At 44.0% G+C, this 27,091-nt stretch overlaps 1 long non-coding RNA gene across 1 annotated transcript; it reads left to right on the top strand.

Moving 5' to 3' along the window:
• The first annotated feature begins 16,104 nt into the window (after positions 1-16,104).
• Positions 16,105-17,609, top strand: LOC145518750 (uncharacterized). Its single transcript, XR_014063259.1, has 2 exons — positions 16,105-16,258; positions 17,212-17,609. It is a non-coding gene; the product is annotated as an uncharacterized LOC145518750 (long non-coding RNA).
• Positions 17,610-27,091: the final 9,482 nt, after the last annotated feature.

Below are 27,091 nucleotides of genomic sequence, written 5' to 3'. Positions count from 1 at the left end.
TCCCTGTTATCCTAAGCCATCTGGCTTTTTCTCTTAAATTTAAGTCATCTCCACCAGGATGAGGGGAGCAGGCTGAGGTGTGTGAGACTGGGTAGAATCTGGGAGAACGTGGCATTTAACTGGAAGTTGAAGAAGGTGCAGCTTAGCAAAGGGAGGTGCCTGGGGCAGAAAGAGATCCCTTGTTGGGAGGGTGGTGAGGATGGATTGAGAGTCTGGGGTTAGCAGATGCAAACTTGTATACAGGATGGATAAATAACAAGGTCTTACTATATAGCACTGGGAACTACATTCAATATCCTGTGATAAAATCATAATGGAAAAGAATGTATATGCATCTGTATAACTAAGGCACTTTGCTGTATAGCAGAAATTAACACGATACTGTATGGACTATTACTCAGCCCTTAAAAAGAATGAAATAATGCCATTTGCAGCAACATGAATGAACCTAGAGATTGTCATACTGAGTGAAGTAAGGCAGAAAGAGAAGGAGAGATATCATATGACATCCCTTATGTGTGAAATCTAAAAAGAGATGATGCAGATGAACTTACAAAATGAAAAGAGACTCATAGACTTAGAGAACAAATTTATGGTTGCCGGGGGGAAGTATGGGGGGGAAGGGATAGTTAGGGAGTATGGGGTCAACATGTACACACTGCTCTATTTAAAATAGATAACCAACAAGGACCTACTGTATAGCCCAGGGAACTCTGCTCCATGCTGTGGCAGCCTGGATGGGGGGGGAGTTTGGAGGAGAATGTATACACGTATATGTATGGCTGAGTCCCTTCAGTGCTCACCTGAAACTATCACAGCATTGTTAATCCTCTATACCCCAATAAAAAATAAAAAAACATGTTATAAGTAAACTATACTTCAATAAAATAAATTAAAAAAGTAGTTCGGCTATTAAAAAAAGGAGTTTCTCCGATCTCACTTACTTGGTGGGGACAGAATTGTTCCATGCAGAGCTAGGGGTGTTCTGCACACTGCTGTGGGAAGCTCTGTCATGAATGTGTTATCCTGAGCATGTTTTCTGACCGCTAATGTCCAAATGAGATTTCCCTTCTGGGTCCCGAATATGGGTGCAGAGAAGCTCCAGAACTGCTGGTGAAAGAGAAGCAAAATGAGTGTCTCCCTGCAGGTGGCAGAACTAGGTCCACGTGCCTTTAAGTTTATGCAGAAAAAAATTCCAGTGGAAAAAATATGAGTGAGCACCCACTGAGATTGCTCACATCATATATTTTTCTTTTTAATTAATATTTCATGACCAGTTAACCAGCAGTCTGTTATCCTTCTAATAAAGAAAAAGGTGTTATAACCAATAAAATATATTTATTGCCCTCATTTTAAAGTCTTAATTAAAGACCCATCCCTCGTGAAAATCTTAAAATACCATCGGAAGTGCACGAACAAGAAGGAAGGAAGCCGTGGCATACTCAAAAAGAAGCGTGTCCTCTCGCGGTTAGCCGATGATGTGTGTTTCTTGGACCAGTTTGTAAATCCATGCAGGATTAGCCTTTTTTTGGAAGAGATAGTTCTGTAAGTAAAAATATGAATGTTACTTGCTCTGTGCATTTTATGTGTAGAATGCGTATGTTATAGAATTTGAGGAATTCAGAGATCTTTGCTTTTGTAAACTCAATATAAAAAGATGCTGCTGCTCTGAGTTCAGGGAGTAACACATGAGTTAGGCAGGAGTTCCTGAGTTAAGCAGGAACCCATGATAAGAAAAGGCGTTCAGGCTTACAGTATGGTCTTACAGTATGGTGGGCTAATACATCGCTCTAGAGCCACGGCTGTCGTTCTCACTGGACTCTTAAGTTGTAGGTCCCAAGCGTTGGAATCTATGAAGCTGATTTAGCTACTGGAGTCTGTGCAAGACAGCTACAGTTGGAGAAAGAGCTCTGTGCATACACTCTGAGGTGGCTAAGTATTAATTAGACCAGAAGAAGTGAACAGGTTCTACACCAAAGGGCTTCGCTTCCTTTGCGCACTTACAGCTCTGGGTCCTACTCATCAGAGAAGATGGAGCAGCTGGGGGACAATCTGCACACTCTTCCCTTCAGAAGGGTTGGTTCTTGTACTAGAAGCTTCCTCAGCTTCTCCTGTTCCCCCAGTTACCTTGAGACATCTTATGCTACGCAATATTAGATTCAAAAGTAGCTAAAATCATAGGTTTACAAGTAAAATGGAGCCTTAGAAATATTCTACTTTACTTAACCTCTTAATCTGAGAAAAAGAAGGTGTAAGGAGTTTAAATGAGAGACTCCCGTAGTGGTCCAGTGGTGAAGACTTCTGCCAGTGCGAAGGGTACAGGTTCGATCCCTGGTCGGGGAGCTAACATCCCCGCGGCCAAAAAATAAATAAAACAAAACAGAAGCAACACTGTAACAAATTCATGAAAGACTTTAGAAATGGTCCACATCAAAATAAAACCTAAAAAAAAAAAAGAGTGTAAGTGACTTGCTCAAAGCAGCATAGCTAGCAACTCAGCAGCTGGGGCTTGAGTTCACCTTGCTCTGTCTTGTGGTCATTTTGGGTCTGAATGAAGCAAAAGTCTCATTCGTGTGGCCATTTGATAGAAGAACGTTGAAAGTTCTGTGTAAAGTGCTATTTAATTGACTACTAGCTCTTCATCAACTGGGGTAAGCCCCGAATCTCTTTGTTATACCCCAGGAAACAAAAGGGGCACCTTTTTCAATAAAGTTAAAAGCATATTTCCTTTTAGGCAGGAGGGATTATTTCTAAGGTATGATGACAGTCTCTGTATCTGAATCTGAATTAGTATAAATGGACAGTTCTGTAAAAATATTTTAAAAATTGGAGTGACTTTGATGATTTTGGCAATTAAGGCATTTCATAAATGTTGGAAAAAATCTACTGAAATCTTTACAGTGTTCAGAATGCTAGCTTGACTGTATATATTTCTCTTATTCCAGTGTATATTCACCTTTCTGAGTAGTTATTATGAATGTATCATAGGTGTGTGCTCAGCCGCTCAGTCGTGTCCCACTCTTTGTGACCCCATGGACTGTAGCCCGCCAGGCGCCTCTGTCCGTGGATTTCCCAGGCAAGAATAGTGGAGTGGGTTGCCGTTTCCTTCTCCAGGGGATCCTCTCAACTCAGGGATTGAGCTCAAATCCACAGCTCCTGCATGGCAGGCAGATTCTCTACCTCTGAAACACAAGTGTTGACCATTAAATACCAGTCATCCTTGTTTGAGTGTCCTGAAAGGTAAAACAGTTTCTCCAGTTGCTTCTGTTTCCATGTAAAGATTAATCAATGGGCTTATTTTTGTTGGTATTTCTGCGTTGATGCATTCATATTTTGTTTGCTCAAAGCTTAATAAAAAAGCAAAGCAAAGTAACTGGCACTGATAGTAATGACAGTCTCAAAGCTGAGAAAGCACTTGTAGATTCATATACATTTATGATGCTAAATTGGTGTTGGTGAGTATTTAGCATAAAAAACTAAACCCAAAATCTTCCAGAGGTGGTTTCTTTTTTCCTGCCCTTGGATGGTGGAAAGAAGGCAGAAGTGTGCCACCTGGTGGTTGAGGATGGATTGGCATGATAGGCTCCCCAAATCCTATTTTAACTCAATTTAAAGCGTACCAACATTTCCTTAATGACCAATTCTTTCCTCCTCAAACTTATTTCTTTCTTCATATCAAGAGTACTTAGCAGTAACTATTATCTTGTTTGACGTTCAAAAATACTTTCTAAAATTAAAATAAGTAATCACTCTATTGTGCTTCTCATAGAATGTGTATCCATGAACATTTGCAGTTTGAGTCATACCAAGAAATGATATTTAGTTAAATTCAGATACTACCAAGGACTCAGATATGCAGCGAAGAAGAACTAAAGAGCCTCTTGATGAAAGTGAAAGAGGAGAGTGAAAAAGTTGGCTTAAAACTCAACATTCAACAAACAAATATCATGGCATCTGGTTCCATCACTTCACGGCAAATAAATGGGGAAACAATGAAAACAGTGAAAAAGACTTTATTTTTTTAGGCTCCAAAATCACTGCAGATGGTGACAGCAGCCATGAAGTTAAAAGATGCTTGCTCCTTGGAAGAAAAGCTATGACCAACCTAGACAGCATATTGAAAAGCAGAGACATTACTTTGCCGACAAAGGTCCATCTAGTCAAAGCTATGGTTTTCCCAGTAGTCACGTATGGATATGAGAATTGGACCACAAAGAAAGCTGAGTGCCAAAGAATTGATGCTTTTGAACTGTGGTGTTGGAGGACTCTTTAGAGTCCCTTGGACTGCAAGGAGATACAACCAGTCCATCCTAAAGGAAATCAGTCCTGAATATTCATTGGAAGGACTGATGCTGAATCTGAAGCTCCAATACTTTGGCCATATGATATATATAGCATATATATAACTATATGCTTTATATATATATAACTATATGCTTTATATATATATAATGTAATATTTGGCTCTAGCTTTTCAGAGGCCTTTGGTTAAAAACAGTTAACACTTTTATTTAACCTGTTCTACCCCTTAGGATCTTTGAGGTTATGGAGGCTTTTAAATAGGTTATAATCCCAGAAGTTACTGCATATATTTACATCCTACTTAAGTAGAAAATGAAGCAAAAAGACACTGTTAGGTAAAGGATAATATGCACTAGCCTGACTGCCTAAAAATATTAATTGTAAATAATGAGTCTCTTTTGCATAGGAATGTAAAATAGAAAATAAGATTCGTTTCTGGTTTGAGACTTTGATATTCTTTGTCCTGAGATCACTTCATCTTCTTCAGTCAGAGACAATATATTGTTAATCTATCTCCATTTCTAACATAATGGCATTAGTGAAATGTCACATCAAGGGCATAATTTATATTATATTATAGTAAGTCCTTCCTGCCATCTTTTTTTGAACAAACCAGGATGATAAAACATCGCTGTGAGGGGCGCCCACAGTTTTTGGTGCAGTCTTTGAAAGCAGGTACTACCCCTCAATCAGCTCTGTGGGAGCCGTTGTCCAAAGTCACTGTGAATCAGAGAAGCCATTCTCTGGCGTCTCTGTCATAGTCCTGGTCATTTCCTTGGACTGAACGATTCTCTCTGCGACATTCTCGACGGGGCGAGAGCAGAGAGCTGCACGTGCTTTTACCCTTCTGTCTCGATGAGATTTATTCCCGAGTACATTTGCATATGTTAAGTGAGTTTTGTCACTAACTAGCTGTAAGACATTTTGCAAATTGTTTGACATAGTTGGCCTCAGTCTCCTTATTTGTTAAATAAGAGAGTAGAACTATATACTTTCAGAGGTCCCTTCCGGCTCTAAATGTCTGTCATCCTACGAAATGCTTCTCAAAGGAACATTTTACAAAGTCTAGCTTATCAAAGCATTAGAAAATACTTAGCTATTTTTATGGTTTGGATCAAAAATATGAGCTGTCACTTCTTGGGAAGCTTTATTACCTCCACTTCTTGGCAAAGGCTGAAGTTTAATATCATTATGGTACCCTTTAATGAGGATTCCCTAATTTAGGAAGGCATTCGTGATAATGATCACTTAAAAAGACCACTGATTTGAGAAATGTTTCAGGTCTTAATGGGTGCTGAGAATGAAGGCTGAGTGATTACTTCTTTACTGGGCTGTGCTAGTCTTGATATTTGTTCTGCTAATTGTACTTAATTTACTGCGAAGTTTTTTCAGAGATTTCTGTCACTGTGAGCAATGGTGCTATGGGGGCTGGGCATTGAACTTGGAGCCCTTATTTCTTGACTATCACATAAACTGGTCCGTCCTGAAGGAAATCAACCATGAAAATTCACTGGAAGGACTGATGCTGGAGCTGAAACTCCAGTACTCTGGCCACCTGATGGGAAGAGCCAACTCATTAGAAAAGACCCTGATGCTGGGAAACATTGAGGGCAGGAGGAGAAGGGGGCGACAGAGGATGAGATGGCTGGATGGCATCATTGACTCAATGGACATGAGTTTAAGCAAAGTCCGGAAGATGGTGAAGCCTGGAGTGGTGCAGTCCATGGGGTCAAAAAGAGTTGGACACGACTGAGCGGCTGAACAAAGACAATTTATTAGAGGGAGTGACCTGGAGGTAGCCTAGGAGTCTTGCATCTTTCTCCACACTGCTTCTTAGACACATCAGTAGTTCACCCATCAGTTTATGAAAACCCAGGAGTTGGAAATGTTGCCAGTGGTTCTTGAAAAAAAGACCAGATAGATCACTATTCCTCAAAGATGGGCATTTCACACTGGGACCCAGAGGGAAGTTGGGAGGGAGGGAAAGTGATGGTTGAGAATGAAGGGAAAAGAAAGAAAATCATCCAGGTGAAAAAGCTACAGGAGTCTTTGCTCTTATGGAAAGCTTGGCAGAGTGCTGGGTTCCCTCCAGGACTCTGCACCTGGGCTCAGGGAAGAGGACTGACCTTGGGTCTCTCTCTCTTATTTTTCATGAGTTTTGTTTTGTTTTTTTTTTGCTTCCCTGTTAGGTCAGCTGGTAAAGAATCCACCTGCAATGTGGGGGACTGGGTTTGATCCCTGGGTTGGGAAGATCCCCTGGAGGAGGGCATGGCAACTCACTCCAATATTCTTGCCTGGAGAATCCCATGGACAGAGGAGCCTGACGGGCTACAGTCCATGGGTTCAGAGTTGGACACAACTGAAGCGACTTAGCATGCACACATGCATAGCCAGTTAACAGACAATGTTGTGATAGTTTCAGGTGAACAGTGAAGGGACTCAGCCATACATATACATGGATCCATTCTTCCCCAATCTCCCCTCCCATGCAGGCTGCCTCATAACATTGAGCAGAGTTACCTGTGCTTTACTGTAAGTTCTTGTTGGTTATCCATTAAAATGTTTCTTGATCAGAGTGGAACAGGTTTTGTCCTCTATTTTCTACCCACCCCCTGAGGGTACCTAAGGAATCATGAACAAGAAGCTCCATCAAATATAATTATAATCCTGGGAGTGATTGTATAGACACATTGCATTCACGTTATCAATAGCTCCCTTGCTCTGTTAAGGTCCCCATCCCCGTCTGTCTGGTAAGGAAAACTAAGCCACAAATCAACGGCTGGTCTCAGAATTTAGGTTGCACTTTTCCTCCAAAGACTGTGTGAGGACTGAGAAATAAAACAATGAATTTCACCAGACGCAGGCAAGTCATCTGATCTGAAAACCAGGTGTCTGGTCTTTCCACGAAGATGGATTGCCCCATGTGTCAGCCAGTCCCGGCTGAGCGTTCCTGAGTGATTAGGAGTCATTTCATCGGCAGATGCCTAGCCAGCTCACGTTGCAGAGCTCTCAAAGCGTCTGAGCCAGAAGCCGCCCCGCCTCAGCAGACCTCCGCAGCACTGACCTGGCAGGTACTTGGTGACGCGATGCTTGACATAAAGCTCCCCCGAAACTGCAGTCCACGGCCCCGAGCCCCAGGCCAGCAGGAAAATGGGTGCATGTTCGAAGGTTAAGCTAAATAATATGCTTTTAATGAGATCGTGTGCTTGGCAGATCAAAAGCATCACGATAAAATAAAAAGTTCAAAAAGGCCTTTCCCTGCACAGCGAATTTGACCAAAGCTGCTTTCATGATCTCTCTGATGGAATTCTAAAAACCGTTTTTAAGGGATTGGTCCTAAGTGTCACACTTGAGCAGGTTTCCCCTCACCTTTCATCCCATGGAGACTCGAGCCGTTTGGTGGGAGGGTGGATTATTAGCAGGGGAAAACCAGTGCTTTGCGGTCTGTAAGGATGGGCTGATCTGGGTCTGGAAGCATCTGGAAATGTTATCTGGGTGACCTGGCCATCTGACAGGATATCTCTTTAAAATGTTAAGGAAAAATACAAAAGCAACACCCAGGTTGGGAGAATTTAAACTTTGCTCAAACCACATCGACTTCGTGAGGCTCTCCCAGAAAACTTTTCAATTGGAAGTGAGGGGAGGGAGGAAGACAGGAACGTTCCCTGAACGCCCGTTACATAATATGGGCTTCCTCGGGGACACAGCGGTAAAGAGTCTGCTTGCCAGTGCAGGAGACGCGGGTTTGACCCCTGGGTTGGGAAGATCCCCTGGAGATCATTTCCTGGAGAAGGAAATGGCAACCCACTCCAGTAGTTCTTGCCTGGAGAGTCCCACGGGCAGAGGAGCCTGGTGGGTTACAGTCCACCAGGTTGCAAAGAGTTGGACACGACTGAGTAACAAAACAACAACAAATTACATAATATGTATGTGTTGGGGACTTCAGATGCATGATAATATTTAACCCTTAAAGTATCCTCGTGACATGGTTATTATTAACAATCTGTTCTCCCGCTGAACTTTATTTTTATTTTAAAATATTTGTCTATCTGAGCAGGATCTTTAGTTGCATCTTGCAAACTCTTAGTTACAGCACGTGAGATCTAGTTCCCTGACGACCAGGGATGGGAGCGTGGAGTCTTAGCCACCGGACCGCCTGGGAAGTCCCTGAACTTCATGTTTTTAACCATAAATGTAGCATTTATTATAAACATCCTTGTGTACAGTTTGCAAACGTCGGCCTTCACCTCTAGGCCGTGTGCAGGTAGAGAACACAGGCTTTGCCACTTCCTCAAGCTGCTGTTTACGGCCCTACTCTGTGCTGACCACAGGACTTACTTGCTTCACGTACACCATCTGCTTTCATCTTACAAAGACGCTGGGAGTTTGGCTTTGATTTGCTCACTTTATGTAGGTGAAGACATTGTCTGAGGGGTTGGGTAACCCGCTTATCATCACCCAGTCAGCAGGTGGCAGAGCTGGGACCTGAGCAGGTCTGAGGGTGTCCTGCCCACGTTTCTGTGATGTCCTCGCTGCCTCTGACCCTGGTGCTGCCCTTGGAATCTACCGCTGCAGTTTGTTCAACTGATTGCTTGTGTGACGAGTGAGCAAGTTCTCCAACAGGCCACCCTGCCTTCCAGGCTCCCATCACCCTCTCACCTATTTGACTTAAAAAATACTCACAACCTAAAAGGTGAGAGTTACGTTTTACTGGGCGGGCATTTTTAGGACTTCAACCCCAGGAGGAGGCGTCTATGTATGGCAAGGTGCTCGAGTCTGGGCTCACTGAAATCACTCCCTGGATATGCGCCTAAGCTCTCTGGAGCCAGTATCCTGTGTTTTCACGTCCTGAGGGTCCTGAGGTCCTTGGCGCTCACCATAGGGAGTGGCCCCCACCTGATGGCTGCTGGGTGGCAGGTGTTCTTTCCTCCCCGAGGGGCTCCCTCAGGGATCAGCAGCTCCGCTTCAGTGGTGGCTGCAATCGCTGATGACCCTGACATCTTTTGTTTACTGATGTGGCAGGAAACATTCCATTTCTCGCACCCATCATCATCATATTACAAACCTCCTCAAAACATCCAGCCCACCCTTCTAACCCCCCAGGAAGAAGTCCTTGTCTTGTAAAGTGTGATTCAGGGCCCAGCAGAATCAGCAGCATTGGGGAACTACGGAGAAAAGCACTTTCTCAAGGCCTTCCCTTAGATCTCCTGAATCTGGGGTGGGACTCAGGAAAGTGGTCTAGATCAAGTTTTCTAGGTGATTCTTATGCCTCCCGAAGCTCAGAAAGCACTGTTTTAAACTGGTCTCTCCATCTGGGCATGAGTCATTCAATCATTCTTTCAGAAAGCTGCCAGTGAGTTTTTGAAACACACAGAGCGTCATGTATATAATACATGGCTATTATATAGGACATGTCACGTGCACAGTCCTTAGGCATGGAGCCCTCTATAGGCTTCTATTCAAGAGCCTGACATTTTTGTTTTTTAAAAAATAATTTATTTACTTTTGGCTCTGCGGGTCTCTGTTGCGGCTCGGGCTTCTCACCACGGTGGCCACTCTTGTTGCCGAGCACGGGCCCTAGGGCAGGAGGCTCAGTAGTCCCGGCTCACGGGCTTGGTTGCTCTCCAGGATATGGGATCTCCCTGGGCCAGGAATCAAACTTGGGTCTCCTGCATTGGCAGGCAGATTCTTTACCACTGAGCCACCAGGGAAGCCCTTCAATTTTTATACTTGAGAGCTTTGCTGGAATAACCATGGGTGCTCGTGAGCTGGTCTTACTCATCTACAGAGCCCTTGTGCTGAGCACTCTGGAAACTGTTCACTGAACAAATGAAGTGAACTGCTAAGCCACATGTCATTTTCTTGTGGCAAGTCTGTTAATCAGTTTGATGAGTTTAGAAGGATGAATTAAAGTCCAGTTTTTGGTTTTTCCGCAATTAAAATAAATAGCTGGGAGTTGGAGGGATGATTACATGAGTAAAGCCTGTTGTTAAAGGCAATCAACAAACATAATCGGTACTCCAGTTAAAAGGATGTGTAAGGATGATGTTTGCTGGTGACCCAGACAGCCGCTGCTTTGCAGGGAGGCAATTCTTCCTTTGCTGACAAAGCGATTTTTTTGGAACTGCAAAAGATCAGAAGGTATGTGCCCTCTGTGCCCTCTGCTGCCACTCCTGAGGTTTTGGTTGGAGGCCCCAAACTACAAATGCATCATTGCCACGTGCATTAAGTTTTCTTCTTTCTCCCTCCCAGAATCCCGAGATTGGGGTTCCTTCCCAAGCAAGGCCAGGCAGGAGACTGACAAGACGCAGCTTTGAGACTGCTGAAGATTTCATTTTACGGATTCACACGCTGAGGCTGATAGCGTTTCAGTAATTTACCCGGTAAACTTCCCTTGGTTATAAGAGGTGGGCCTGGGATTGAACTAAGAGACTTCTTTTCCCCATAACACTGATTGCCCAAGATAGGGGTTCCCAAAAGTATGAGAGCTTTAAAAAATATGGATTTCTAAGTGCCACCATAGTCTTAATCAACTAGAATCAGGGGTGTAAATTCAGGAGAATCTTTATTTAAAAAATGTCTGGTTATCTGTTTATTTGTCAAATTCTGATGCTCAGCCCCGCTTGGGAGATGTGGAATCAGGCAGATCTCATATTCAGAAGGATCTGAACCAGCCTCAGGCAGCCAAGTGGGTACCTATGACTAATGCAGTGGTTCTCAGAGGGTGGTCCTTACACGGCAGCTTCAGCATCACTTGGGAACTTGTTAAAGATGGCAGGGCCTCATCCAGAACTACCTAATGAGAATCTCAAGTGGTACCTAGAAATCTGTGCTGTAATTCTTCTGGGCGATCCCAACGTTTACTACACTTTGAGAAACACTGATGTAATTGGTGACTGTAAGAATATACCTGTTCTGGACCAGAGAGGGACAGACTTCTAAGCTATCATCAGTCATTTGCAGCCCAGTGAAAATGAAGTGCCTGCTTTGCTGGGGGAGGTGAGCAGGACAGGGGGGAGGGCTGAGGAGAGAGGGTCGGGGTGGGGTTAGAAAGGGAAGCAGGTAACCAGGACTAATCTCCACGCTGTCCCAATTCTGCCAGCCCTGCCTCTGCTAGCTCTGGCCTTTCTTCTAAGAAGTAAATGTCAAAAGTAGTTTTCTTTGAAGGCGACACAGGTATTTAACACCTCAAACAGCTGGAGTCCCACTAAAAAACAGGGGTTTTATGATGTGATAATTCACCTCCCTGGAGTTAGTGTGCTTTGCCTGGATAGAATTTGACTAGCTAAATTTGGGTTTCAGAAAGGAATTCTACCAAAACAATTTTGTGCTTTTTTGAAGGCAAATCAAATTGACTTTTAAATTTTTAATTGGAAAATTAAGTTCCTTTAGGCTCATTGCATCTCTAAAAGGATGGGCCAATTATTGGTCAATAAAACAGTGTGACCAGGGATTCCTGTGGCTTACAAACATTACACGAAAGCCTCTAATCTTCCTTTTGCACAGCATAAAATGAACATGTTAATTCTTCCTGCATTTAAAAAGATTTAAATAAAAATTCCCTTACCCTTCATTTAAAAATACTGAAGTAATTTTCTTCACGGACCAATCACGCATTAGCCCATCAGTAGATCCTGGGGAGTCAGGGATGAACCAGGCAAGATCCTGATGGCCAGGGATCCCCCAGTCCAGTGAGCGGCTTGTGGTCATTAGGACGTGTCCACCCTGACTGCTCTGGCCTCCATCAGAGGTTCTTTCTGCTGAAGCTCTGCTATGTCCCATGGTTGCCCATACGGACCAGGTCTCTGCTCCATAAGGGTATCAAGCCCTGATATCAGATCAAGAGAAGAACTATCCCTTTGGGCAGTTCAAATAGAGGGAATTTAACATAGGGGGTGGGTTACACAGCTAATGAAAGAGTTAAGGGTACAGATAGGCACTCAGAGATTAGCAGCAGGAAGACTGGGCTGAAAGGACTCAGGGAAAGGTGATGTTATCAGATTCTACAAGCTGTTTTTTTCTGGGGGGGGGTGCTTTTAGAACCACAGTTGGGGGTGTTTTGGTCCCTGCCGTGGGCTCCGTCCTCACGGTGGGCTCGGCACTCTGCGGCGGCCCCTCGGTCTGGGTGGGACCTCCTGTCCCGCCCGGGATGCCGCAGACCCGCCCACGTGCAGGAGATCTTCCGGTGGTGCCTTCAACTCTTGAGAAATATCCCGAGCTCCCTGTTGGGGCGGCAAGCCTGCCTCTTTCTCTGGTGCCGGGAGCGGGGCTAGGAAAGCTGACCGTGTTTGCTTCTCCAGGCTGTGTTGATTGGGTGGTGATGAGCCCTCCGAGGAAGGTACTGACCGTGGTTTCAACAAGAGCGGAGCTGAGGGAGGAGAACCCGGAGGGGAGTCGAGTCTAGAGCTCAGTTCAGCCTTCTACCAACGTCTCCCACTGAACAAAGCTGAGGGGAGACGAGGGGACCACGGAGGTCTGGAAGCCCTCCTCTGCGGGATGGAGCCTAGCAGGGGAAGGTGGGGGATGGGCCTGAGAGCTAATATTCCAGCCAGGGGCACACCCGGCTGTCCCCTGAAGGGAATTCTGGCCAGTTGGGTCGGAATAAGAAAATTTCTTTTTTTTTTTTTTTTCTTTTTGCCATATTGCCTGGTGTGTGGGATCTTAGTTCCCTGACCAGGCATGGACCTGCACTGGAAGCAGAGATTCTTCATCAGTGGGCCACCAGGGAGGTCCCAGCAAGAAGGTTTCAAGGAAGATCCGTCTCACTCCTGACCACTCACAGGGAGACGGAGGGGACCACAGACAGCTGCCCCTCCCAGGAAGCAGCTGGGACACGGAGGTCAAAGCTGTGCAGAGGGGCAGTCCCATCAAGACCCCTTTCAGAACCAAGCTTCCTGGATTCTCTACTAAACCTCACTCCCAACTCAATTTTTAAAAACGTTTTCATCTTGCAGCAGTGCTCAGAATCTACCCTCTGTTCTCCGAGGGAACAGGTCTGACAGTGAATCCTTTCAGGTATCCATGTCTGCGGCAACTGGCCTCTTAGATACAGAAGGAAGACTTAGCTCAGAGTAATCAACGGCAAGCCTTGTGGCTAAAGCAAAGAGATTTTGGGCAAAAGGGTCTTGCTAGGACCCTTGATGGGCTCCTTGCCTCACCTGCTGTAAAGAGCTCCTCACGGAGGTTGAATTTGGGACTGTTTTGCCACGACGATGGCTAGCTGGGTATAATGACATCAGCAAGGGGCAGTACTGCTCAAGGACCAGTTTTTTTTTCCCCCTAATCCATTGTGGATTCATACTTTTATAAAATATATTTTTAAAATTGCAATAGAAAAAAACCCATACAAAACAGCATTTGAATATTTTTTGTTAGATTTGACAGGCATAGAATCACACCATCCAGTTACACTGAAAGTTGCTAAATTCTTTCTGTTGGGCACCTACTGTTTATGGACAGATTCCTCTCCCCCCTCCACACTGGCTCAGAAGATGCCAACGGAGGTGGTCTTTCTGATTGTAGGAGGCTGCTCTGGGGGAGGCTGTTTCTTCCCACTCCCGCCCCCTGACCCATGAGTTTCTGGAAATGGTGACAAAGGTTTAACCAAAAGCAGGCTCTGTAGATCAGCGAGAACCCGGAGAACAGCTCTGAGGGGCGCACTTAGCAATAGCCGAGCATGGGTCTAACACCCCGGCTCGGTGGGTGCCAACCGCTTCATTTTATGTTCTTTCGATGCTGACAACTCAGAAAAGGCAGCAGACATTTCTAAAAATGACAGTTATCTTCAGGGAAAGGAAAATGGCAAATATGAGACAAAAAAAGTATGAAGTAAATTTTTCACCCTGAAGGGCCAGAGAAATCATTAGAGTTATCTGACAGCCTCAGTCTCCAGGCGTGTGACCTGCCTTCTGGCTATCTCATTGCTATTTATATGAGCCAGGATGTCTACCTAGCGCCCGGGTTGAAATCAGGCGGGATCTACAGGAACTCAGATATGGCCCAGAGTGACAGAAACCTGCAAACCCTTACATCTGTCTTTTAAAATTCTGGATTCCACATTATCCACCTATAATTCATAATTAGTTGCTTTCTCCCAATACACACACACACACATACACACGCCCACATAGACACTCATACAGACACACAAATACATACACACACAGACACACACAAATACAGACACACAGACATACACAGACATACATTCATCCTTTTATTCTTCTCTCCCCTAAAACATCACATTGAGCAAAATAAAACTTTAGGAATTAACTGCCGTTTCTATTCCATAAGATATTACGATACTAACAGAGTGGATATTGACATAAAGTAAAATAAAAATAGCTGCTCTTTGCCTCAGTCTTCAATTAAGATATTCAAACAGATTTTGAAACGGGAAATTCAAAATTCTCTTACTTATTTTTGACACTTAAATCTACTGACTTTCTTCTTTAAAAAGCTGTCATTACTGAAATGTTATTAGGGTAATATGAGTAAAGTTAAAGCATACCGGTGGGGGTGGTGGAAAATCATACCGGTGGGATATACAGTCAAAAGCAATTCTGTATGGCCAAGCGTTTCTTCCCGCTTGAGAGATCAGTTTTCTCTGATGCCCTTTATTAAAGTTTAAAGCAAGTGTTGACTTGGCAGGAGGGAAAGGGTTTGGGAATGAGCTTTCTTGTGGTTGACCTTTGGGGGCTGTCATGCTGCCTGCAGTATTGTCTGCAAGTAAAGGAGGGTGTGGTTCCGTTTGTGAAAAAATGTTAAAAACAAGAAAACCAGAAACAGAAAACCCTCACCCCCAAGTCAGCCCCCATATTCATCTCTCAAGATCACCCCGTGATTTGGATCACATACCCCTGTTTGTGTGTGTCCCTGTGTTTGGAGTGAGAGTTTGATCATTGTTCCACTGGCAGCTAAAATCCTAAGCCATGTGTCCATATGTTTCTCAAAGAGAAGCTTGACTATATTCTCTTCATATCGTTTCAGCAAATGATTCTCATCACCAGGACTTAAAAACCTGCTCCCACAGTCTTTTGACAAGTTAAAGTTTCTCCATTTCAGCCTTTAGCATGATGAAAATGAATGTGAAAACCCCTGTACCTATTAAAATTCTTACTCCTGCCAGACATCTGCTTTCCCTCTGAAGATCACATCATCTGCTTTTTGACTAGGTTGTGCATTTAAGACCTGAAAACTGTGACCCCCGTTGCCTAGCAACCAAGAAACTCCGGCCTCAGCCCTGGTGGGTGAAATGAAAAAAGGTCGGTGAATGTGGCAGGCCTGTCCTTATCAATATGCTACCATGGCAGCTACTTTTATTTCTTTCTAGTAATATATCATAATAAGTTTTGTAGGTCTTTATACTATGGTTCTCCCTTTTGAATAAAAGCATAACTAAGACTTGAGGGGATGTCTGATATAACAGAAAATGTAACCATAAAAAAAAAAACCCAGAATAGAAATCATCTAACTGCTGAGTACCCTGCCGAGCTGCCTGAGGCAGCTACACATTTCCATTGAGTTATTTTATGATCAGGCCAGTATGTTATTGAAATATTATCTCTTTAGCCTTTCTCATTCTGATAAGAAATGACAGGCTCTCAGAACAGTAATACATACAGAGTACAGAATATGGGGCCATGGACAGAATTCAGCTGGGGTAAAGCCGACTGGCTTTGGAGAATTTCCATTAAAACTGATCATCCTTGGGTTGTATTTTCAAATCGGGCACAGTCCACATTCTAACGTCCACTTTAATTGTGATGAGAATTTGGAGCTCTGTGGATGGTTCCACCTAGACCAGTTTACTGAACAACATTAAAGAAAAAGTGTGTAATGTTTTCACCCAACTCATTTACGACACAGTTTCTGTAGCAAAGATTGAAATGCTGACCTGTTTGAGATGCTTAGGTAACAGCTACAACTGGGCTTTGAAGTCATTCATGAAAGGAGGGTAAGGAGGCATAATCAGGAAGAGAAAATTTCAAATGAAATATTCAGAAGGGGGTCTGATTTAGAAATATCGTGGAAATGGTGTGTGATCCATAAAGCTTTGTTACCTTCTGAAGCGTTCACAGGAGGAAAGATGATCTTATCACTGTCGACTTATTGATTCTTTGCTGTTGTTTAACGTGTAAGCCATCCCATTTAGACAAACCCAACGTGGTCATATTTTGAGATGCTGCTCAGGAGCAATTCAGTTCAATCTTTGGGTCTGGAAGGTCCCCGGAGAAGGGAATGGCTACCAACTCCAGTATTCTTGCTTGGAGAATTCCACGGACAAAGGAGCCTTGACGGCTACAAAGATGTTGCAAAGAGTCAGACGTGACTGTGCGACTAACATTTTCACTTTCAAGGGAGACGTGAGTCTCCGAGTCTGGCTGTAGGAGTGTCTGTGTGCAGTGGGTCAATTGTGTCTGACTCTTTGTGATTCCGTGGATTCTGGTCTGCTGGACTCCTCTGCTCATGGAATTTCCTAGGCAAGAAAGGAGACTTGGGGTTTATTCTCCATTTTGCTTTTAGCAATCCCATGGCCTGAGGAAGGTGGGGACTCTTAGGGACTTAGAACTGCCCCCTGGAGAAGAAGAAGTTGAACTGTGTAGCTTCCAGCATCCGTCCGTTCTTCCTTGTGTTTCTTTCACCCTCTATCAGCTACATTCACTCTCTGTTTTCTCTTTTGTCATCGTGTGTGCACGCTGTGTTGCTTCAGTCCTGTCTGACTCTTTGCAACCCCACGGACTCTAGCCCACCAGGCTCCTCTGTCCATGGGATTTCTCAAGCAAGACTACTGGAGTGGGTTGCCATTTCCTCTTTCAGGGGTTCTTCAAGACACACATAATCACATTTTTGTTACTCAAAATATCATATCTATGTAACTTTGATAATCACCCCTTTGTATATTTTCAGACTTTCTGACCTTCTGACAAATGACATTCAAGAGGAACAGAAACTGAGGTGTCCCTAATGACTGCTTCTGGGGCTGTGTAAATTGATCTGCCATGAACCCGAAGTGAACATTTTCCTCTGTTCAGCCCAGTCTCTGTATATGTATGGGATCTGTGACTGGTTTGCTTTTTTCTTTTTTTAAAGAGCAATAATGTCGACGCAGCTGTTGCCTCCTTTCTTACAAATGCTGCACAGTGAATCATCTTAGCCTCTCTGTAAAATTTTAACTTAATGGAGTCCTGGCATTTCTGATGAGACGGGGAACTTAATTTTATAGAACAACCTACTGAACAAGCTGTTCTTGGACATTCCCATCTCAACTAAATGTTAAAAGTATTAAAATTCACATTAGCTCAAGAGGAAACTTTGCACGGGTAATCCTTTAATACAGTGTTTTATGGCTCTATTAGCCACACAGCAGCTGGTGACATGATGAATTTAATCCATTAAAAAATTCAGGAAGAGGTTTAAAAGTCGGCTTTTTAAAACATTATCTTGCTACAAGGAAAGGGAACTTCCCCTCGGGGCCAGAAGTGGGCTGGCTTCACACTGAGGCAGGTGTGGCAAACACACCTGCCTGACAAACGCCCACGCTCAGAGGCCGGCTCCCAGAGAGGGGTTAGTGTGATGGTGAGCCAGGGCTCAGGGCGGGGGAGCCAGAGGAGGCTGAGACAGCTGAGCGTCTTTGACTTACATCTTCCACTTTCTCCTTGCTTTTCAGAGAAGGTTTTATGTGGATAGTAATTTTACGTGGATAGTAAATGATGATGGTGTTTTTAGATGGGTGCAGCATTTTTGTGTCGAGGTCTGTATTTCTGTAAAATCAGAAATTCCCTGAGCCTTTAATGGTATGATTACTTATTTGGCGAGGGCATAAGTAAGAAAAGATTTTTCAACCCTTGCTCTAAATAAGCATCTGCCAAATCCTTTGGGTATAAAAGCTTTGGTGCAAGGGATCCAGGGTCTCACCTTGAAAAGATGTTCCTGCTTGGTACATCTGGAGGGCATTGGGAGGGAGCCTGGATGCGGTGCAGTGAAGTAGCATCTTGGCTGGCTTAGCAAGTCGGGGACCTGTCTTGGAAGTAGATGGATGGCACTGGCGTGTCTTAACCACTAGCCTTAACATCCTTCATCTTTCTTTTCCAAATTGTAACTTGTCTTCGCAAAAGGAAAAAAAAAAAAGACATTGTCTATGCCTACCAATAGGTTTTTCAAGTTCATAGGTAGGATTAATTGTTCTCAATGTCAGGAGAATTTCTTTGCAATGAATAGGTATTTCTGAGCGGAGACAATAACAGGTCACCTTGGATCCAATTGCCTGATATTTGTAAATGAGTTTATTATTGTATTCAACCCTCATGAACTGAAAAATAGGGCGTTTTGCCTAAAGAACTCGTTTATACAATTCCCAAGTTCGTGTAACTTCCCTCATGTTATCTCCTCACTTAGTAGAGCTTCATAGAGGAGGGGAATTGCTATTCTTGCAGTGTAGCTATTATGGATCATAAGAGCAAAACCAAATCCACTTCATCTGCCTTGCAGGAAATATCTAATGGTCCCTGTAGTTTCAACAAACCACCAGGTTGAAAACAGCGTTTGTAGCCATTGTATTCTCGAGTATAAAAATTGGTTTGTTTTTCTTCTGACTTAAAAGGCTTTACCGTTCTTGAAGCGCTTAGGTAACTTGGATGAGAAAGGCCCTTCCTTCTGTTCTGTGGACAGAGACAAGAACATTCTAAAATTCTTATTTTCCAATTCTTAATTCCTCCCCCACCCAACACCCCCTCCCGCCCCGTCCTGCCTAGAGTTGACTTTCTCATGGCAAGTTTAGTGTATTTAGAAAACAGCTGAACTTCAGAGCTGCGGGCTGTTATTAGCATGGGTGACATTGGTCTGATGGTATCTAATCCTGTGTTTGAGGCTGACTGACTGATATACAGCAACCCCTGGACCGCACCCCCTCCAGACCACCCGCCCTCGGACCCCTTTCCCGGACCGCCCTTGCCCCCCCTGGAGCGCCCACTTCGAAGACTTTGGCAAAGATGCTTTCCACGGGTGGGTGGCAATGTGTGTCATTTTCCTATCTGTGTGTTTCCTGGTGACTGAGCCTGTTGTGAGAAGGGTCATGCAGTCTGAGAGCTCGGCTAATGACACTGCCTTTTTTTTTCTACATAAAACACAGACTCCACCAGAGTGATTTCCACATTGAAAAAAATGCATAACCAACATCCAGCCGGTAGTGTCAATGTCACTGTGCACATTTCCATGTCGATACTATTTGCAGAAGCAAGAGAGACTCTGGTTCACATATCAGACGTTATAGTCAAGGACAGAGCAAACACAGAAGAGTCAGAAGGGGAGGGGCATAGGCATTTTGATGGAATTTGGTGTGTTCATGCCATTTCCAAAGAATTTAAACATGAGAACAGTTTGTGTTTCTTGATGATTTGATGGATTCCCTGATGGCTCGGATGGTAAAGAATCTGCCTGCAATGCAGGAGACTTGGGTTCAATCCCTGGATTGGGAAGAAGGGTATGGCAACCCACTCCGGTATTCTTGTCTGGAGAATTCCTTGGACAGAGGAGCCTGGTGGGCTACAGTCCATGGGATCACAAGAATCGGACATGACTTAGTGGCTAAATGACTACTACCAATGATCCTTCAATCATCGCCGTAGGATGGTCCAGCTGAGCACAGCAGGGTGGTTGCTGTGTAACTGGTCAACTCAGGCTCCTGAGAAACACGGCTCAGCCATTCCACCTGCTCTGTTCCCTCACTTCACAGGGGATGCTCTGCAGTTAGACTCCCTCCTTGCCTGGTGTGAATGAGCCCTAGACAGCCTCTGTGTATTGACCCTTCCATTCTTTATTTCTTTCCTGTAGGCTGGGACCCGTTAGCTCAAAAGCCAATCAACACCAAACTCAAATTTTTACATGCCAGTTATTTAAAAAATCACCCAGAATGTTTTTGGAGTCTTTATTGAATTTGTTACAATATTGCTTCTGTTGTTTATGTTCTGGCTTTTTGGCCAGGAGACCTGGGATCCTAGCTCCCTGATCAGGGATCAAACCCGAACACCCTGCATTAGAGGTGAAATTCTAATCACTGGACCACCAGGGAGGTCCCCAAGCCGGCAGAATTTTAGCCATGTAGAGACCGCCTGCTCTGCCTACCTTGGGAAACCCCACCCAACAGCTGGTACCTACTGCGGTGATCCGACCCTAATCGGCGATGCCCTCTGAGCTCTCGGACCCAGACTCACCCTGTGCAGCTGGGCGCCGTCACCCAGACACCAAGCCCCTCTTCTTCCCGGGGGTTCCCCGTCTTCTTCCCCTTCTGAGCCTTGCCCCCGTGTCATGAGGGCCTTCCCCACCTGCAGCCCTGTCCCAGGGCCTCCTGATAAAGCCTCGGTGCTACAGTGGGTCCCAGGGTCGTTCCTTTTTCCTTGGGCTTCCCTGATAGCTCAGTGGGAAAGCATCTGCTTGCGGTGCAGGAGACACAGGAGGTTCGAGTTCAATCCCAGGATCAGGAAGGTCCCCTGGAGAGGGAAGCCCCAGATTCCTCAGCCTCCTGACCTCCACCTCCTCTCCTTCCTTCCTCCTCCTCCTTTACAATAAGCAAAGCAATCTTAGTTCCTCTGGGCTGAGAGCAGGTGTAGAAGGGTACAGAGCTTAAGGAAGGCTGCCAGAGTGTACGTGACCTAGAGTGAGTTGATGAGCCGTTGACCGCAAGTCCCCCACAGGACTGGCTGCTGTAGGAACCCCCATCTGAGGGAGACCAGGCCTGGTGCCTGGGAAGCTTCAGTCTTGCTGGGTGGACAGCACAGCTACACACAGCGAGGAGCCGATGCGAGCCACTCGCCCCGACCGTGTCCTCCTAATTTAGAAGCTGGCTTCCTCCTCTGTTCCCTTCCTGCTAACGTTCTTTGCTCCTGCAGGTTTTGACTGACTTCCTGCCATATGGCCAGCCCTGTTTGAGCGCCGGGATACAGCGGAGAGTGGAACGAAGTTACGAATCAGATGATGGTGCGGGGGCGTTCCAACCAGAGCGGGAGGGAGGAGAAAGCCCGCTTTTTCATGCCCCAGTGGACTGTGGGGGGAAGGAAGAATTAGAGGAACGGGGGGTTACAGGCAGGCACCCGTCTTGCCACCACTCTGTGGTCTGAGGTCCTCAGAACCATCAAGTTTTCTTTGGTTTTTAAGGAGAGTTAAAATTTTTTATTAAAAATTTTTTTCATTTTATTAAATTAAAATTAAATTAGTTTTTAAATTTAAAAACTTTTAAATTAAAATTTTATTTATTTTATTTATTTATTTTTTTTTACAATATCATGTTTGTTTCAGGTGCACAGCACAGTAATTCAGTTATACATATGTGTATATATATAATTATATATTTTCCTATTCAGCTTCTTTTCCCTTATAGGTTGTTACAAAATATTGACTATAGCTCCTGTATAGGACCTACCTGTACAGTAGGTCCCTGTTGGTTACCTATTTCCATCAAGTTCTCTTGGGAAAAGCCTGAGGAATGTATGTGGGCCTGGTGACCTGTTTCTTTAAACCTGGCAGAGGCTACAGTTCCCTGAACATGAGTTCTGGCAATCCCAAAATGAATTCCCAGGAAGCCCAGGCAGTGATCAGGGTTAAAATAGGGCCCTGTGGACGGCTCTGCTTGTGAATCACTGCATGGTCTCACGAGTCAGTGCGTCTCCAAGTTTCTTTGCACACGGATGACCTGAGCATCCTGAGAAGATGCAGGTACTGAGGCCGACGTGGGAGCCGAGATTCTGCGTCTCTAACCAGTGCCTGAGACATGTGATTCTGCTGATCCGGGAATCATATTTTGAGGAGCAGAGCTTGTCAGATTCTTTCCTCCTCTTAGTCTATGAAAGGTGCTAAGAAATCCCCCGCTAATTTGCTGAGTTTTATTTGTCTGACAGTCACCTACCAGTTTTAAACTATGCAGGGTCGGAGTAGCGATGAGCGCTTTTGGAATAGAGTTTAGGAAACATTCCATGAAGAGCCTCATGCGTCATCCCATGAAGAGCACTAGCTGCGTCATGAGTCCTGTGTACTGTGTGTGAGCGCGTGTGCATTGGATATTGTGTGAGCGTGTGTGTGTAAGTGTGCCACGCAAGTCGAGGGGCAGGTGGCTGTTTGCACAGGTATCTACAAGATCATTTCCCACCCTGCAGGGGAGCCTCTCAGAACCTTGCCGACTCCTGATCGAGAAGGGGGTCTGTCTCCTCCTTTCCCCCTGAACCTGTGTCTGGGCGACCGTCCCCCCGGGTGGTGAGGTTCTCAAAGGCAGGCGTCCCCACCCTCCGGGATCTGATGCCCGATGACCTGAGGTGGAGCTGCTCTAATAATAATAATAGAAATAAAATGCACAATAAACGTGTTGTGTTTGAATCATCCCGATACCATACCTCTCACCCCGCTCTGTGGAAAAACTGTCTTCCACGAAACTGGTCCCTGGTGCCAAAAAGCTTGGGGACCGCTGCTCAGAGGTGACCCACTTCCCACTGGCTCTGTCTCTGAGCCATCATCAGTGTCCAGGTGAGATGAGAGGGAAAGTGGGCGAGGGAGGGGGCGCGTGGAGGTAGGAGGGGGGATAAGGGAGAGGAAGGGGAGATGGGGGGAGGAGAGGTGCCTGAGGAGCCCAGCTGTTCCAGCACCCAGCGGTTTGAATCTCCCCAGCCCAGGCACTAAGCCCAAGTCAAAAGCTTTCGAGATGACCTCAGTCAGACCTCAGCTCCAGCTGCAGATGGGCTGCAAGCATATGAGAGACCGCTGATGAGAAGGGCCTAGCTGAGCCCAGTTGGCCCCTAGATTTATAAGCCAAATAAATGATGTTTCTTGTCTTAAGGCACTGCGGTGAAGTGATTTTATGCAGCAACAGATGGTCTGGAGGAGTCCAGATAATAGAGATTGGATTGAGGACTTGCTTTTTTTGTATTCACTTAGGGCCAAAGAAAGACTGGGTACACTCTCTGTTTGAGCTGAGATAGAAAATGAGTTACTCTGAGCATTTTCCTGCGGCTGGAGTTCTCCTCCAAAGCCTGGGCAGCCTCTCTGCTCAACCCCTTCCAAGAATGAGCACGTGTTCTGTGGTGCTGAACGACACATCGGATAAACAAGCAGACGCCCATTAAAATGAACGAGTGTCAAAACTTTCTCATGCTTATTTGTTATTAACGACAGAGAATGTGAAGGTGCAATTCGAATAGTTTGTTATTCTTTTATGTTTGTGGCAATATATTACCATTTATGCCTTGGCTTAGAAGTTGATTACAAGTTTTATGAGACTGAGTGCCTGTTATTGGCAATCTTTTCTCCTGTAACATGTCACAGACAATTGATTTATATGCAGTCAATGATTTTTGTTTTATATCATTTCAATAAAAAAAATTAAAGAAGAAAGTGTGTAGTGGGGAGCAAGAAGGGGATAATGAAGGTTACATTCGTCATACGGGAGGATTTAAAGTATATTAATAATATGTGTTTTCTCTGGCATCCATTCTCAGAGCACTTTATATTCTTTGCAAGAGACAAAACAACAAGTCATCAGGGACTTTTTATAAACACAGGTGGTGCTTATTAAAGTGAGAAATAAAAATTTTACACTCCTGATGATTAGCCTAGACAAGTTTTCATGAGCTCCTGCACTTTCGGAAAATGGTGCTTATTTTCTTTCCTACTTTCTCCCTCAATTCTGATGACTTTCATTCTTTATGAACAGCTTGAGTTAGTGGTGCAGTGATACCTAAAATACCTCTGACAGATTTTTGAGGCAAGGTATTAACAATCTATTTTACAACGATTGTCGTAATAAAATACCGTACTCTACAAATTTTAACAGACATGGCCATGAACCTCAATGCAAATAAAGACTTCATATGTGAAGAGAGAATTAAGGTTTACATCGACAAATAATTGACTAAAAAAAGGAAAATCCAACTTGCTTCTTCATTGTCATTGTCGCACATTGCTTGTGTGATTATTTTCTTAAAGTGGCCTGAATTGACTATTTTACGATTGTTCCAATACGTATGGAGGGAAAACCCCAAAAAACACAAAAACAAAATTGATTGGATTCTGTGAAATATTAGGGACAAAGCATACGAGATTATTGTGCAACATTTTCATTTAAAGAAAGCCTTACATATTACAACTGAGAATACATATTTAAATGTGCAATGAGTATTTATAGTAACATCTAAAAGCGTAGGGATACACATTAAAAAAATTAAGATCCAACAAAATTTAAGATTTCCCCAACAAGGGGGGAAACATTTGTAAACAAAATGGAAACACGTCTCTAGTTACACACGGTAGCAGCTAGCACTCGTGCTTATCCTTAGCCCTCAGCCTTTTTCAAGGTTCACTTGCAACAGAAATGCACAGTATCCACGAATAGGGATAGTTCCTTACCTTGAACTGCTGTGGCTTTATGTTTTTCTGCTTGAAGGATTTCTCCAGTGCCTTAGTTCACAGGCATGGCAGCCTGAGGATTTAATACCCCCAGGAGTGTCTGTGGATACATACCCTCAGTGGGACATTTCTAAGGCGTGTTATAAATGTCTTCTCAGAGATGGAGCTCTACTCTCTCTAACAGCTTTAAATCACTAATGAATTATCCTTAATTTTTTTTTCTCCTGGCCAATATTGCTATATTCATTTTCTCATGTATGCTTCCTAGAACCACACCAAGATAACTTTTTTTTTTTTTTAATGTGGACCATTTTTAAAGTCTTTATCAAATTTGTTACAATATTGCTTCTGTTTTATGTTTTGTGTTTTGGGCCTTGAGGCATGTGGGGTCTCAGCTCCCTGACTAGGGATTGAACGCACAAGCCCTGCATTGGAAGGTGAAGCCCTAAATACTGGACCAGCAGGGCAGTCCCTCAGATAACTTTCCATACCAAGTACTTGTTGAGGGTTTGCTTTCAGGAAAACCCAAACTACAACACACATTGTCTTAAAGTAATGTAAAGACCAGTGTGTCTCAAAACCTACCAGATGTGACTGATACACTCTGAATAAAATGTGTAGCATGATACATTTTCATTATTAAAAAAGAAGAAATATAAGAATTAAGTAATTCATTAAAAAAGTAAGAAAATATCTTAACAACCATACCTAGGAAACAGAGAGATAAGAAAATTATACAGATAAATACACATGCAAAGTAAATTTATTAGAAAGCAAATTCAAAATAAAATTAGTTATAAGTCCAAGAATTTGTCTTTTGGAAAAAACAAAATCTGACAAACATGTGGAATATCTGGTGAACATAACAACAAAACAAAAATGAGAACAGACAAGTAATGTAAGAAAGGGGTTATTACATCAGCTATTGAGAAAAAATAATAATTTAAAGAAGAAGCTACACATGTTTACGGTAAGAACTTGAAAACCGTGGCAGGATAATTTTTAAGGAGAATATGAGTGATCATCATTAACTCATAGAGTAGATAGCTGAATAAAATCATGAAAGAAATTAAAAATATTTTCCAAGGATTACTTTAAAAATACTCTAGGGCTGGATTATTTTAAACAACTTTTTTTCAGAATTTCAAATCCTTGCTCATTTATATGCTACACAAGCCATTTCTAAGCATAAGTGAGGGGCTTTTCAATTTCTTTTATAAAAATAGTGTAAATTTGATGCCAAAATGTTAAAAAAGGTAAAAATTAGAAAAACCACTGAACAGTTTTTCTTCTGAATATGCTTAAGATAATGAGAAATATCTACAATCAAAAGGAAATACTTTAGTAGGCAGTAAAGAGCTAGAGGCATTGCCATTAAAATTAAGAACAAAACATGGGTGTATGCTATTGCCACTACCCATGTGTGTTGTCCTGAAAGTTCTAGCTATTAAAAATAAGACAAAAAAGTATAAAAGAGGAAATCTGTTTGTTATTGAGGGGGAAAAAAACCAACAAAGCCCTATTGTTTGTAGGTGGTATGGTTGTCTTTCTGGAAATTGCAAGAGATCCACTGAAAAACTTTTAACACTAAAAAGGTTAGTTAATGGATTAATTAGATTGATGGCTCTTGTGATCAATGATAGAGACCCCAAATATCGTAGATTAAATAAGACAGAAATCTCTTTTCAGCTCTTACAACAGCCCAGGGCTTCTTGGTCAAGAGTAGCAGAGATGGGGATTCCCTGGTGGTGCAGCAGCTGGGGCTTCCCAAGCGGCACTAGTGGTTAAGAACCCGCCTGCCAGTGCTGGAAACATAAGAGACGCAGGTTCCGTCCCTGGGTCGGGAAGAACCCCTGGAGGAGGGCACGGCGACCCACTTCAGTATTCTTGCCAGGAGAATGCCATGGAGAGAGGAGCCTGGCGGGCTACAGTCTATGGACTCGCGAAGAGTCGGACACGACTAAAGATATTGAGCACACAAGCCAGTGGTTAGGACTCTGCGCTTCCGCTGCAGGGGGCTTGGATTTGATCCGTGGCGGGGGAATAAGAGCTCACATGCCAGCAACGTGGCCAGAAAAAAAAAGGAGTAGCAGAGCTGCTGGGCTCCTGTGGTTAAGGGCCCAAGAGTCCTTCTATCGCTGGGCTCCTGTGGTTAAGAGCCCAAGAGTCCTTCTATCGCTGGGCTCCTGTGGTTAAGAGCCCAAGAGTCCTTCTATCGCTGGGCTCCTGTGGTTAAGAGCCCAAGAGTCCTTCTATGGCTGGGCTCCTGTGGTTAAGAGCCCAAGAGTCCATCTATCTTGCGCGCATTCGTCCTCTAGAACAGACACTGGTAAACATTCTCTGAAGTCGGCCGGGAAGTGTTCTAGGTTTTGAGGGCCTGTATAGTCTCTGTCATGTTTTTCTC

This window comes from Giraffa tippelskirchi, chromosome 8 (assembly GCF_054371585.1).
Source record: "Giraffa tippelskirchi isolate mGirTip1 chromosome 8, T2T-mGirTip1v1.2.pri, whole genome shotgun sequence".
NCBI classification, from domain to species: domain Eukaryota; kingdom Metazoa; phylum Chordata; class Mammalia; order Artiodactyla; family Giraffidae; genus Giraffa; species Giraffa tippelskirchi.
This window is presented reverse-complemented; position numbering and strand designations above follow the sequence as displayed.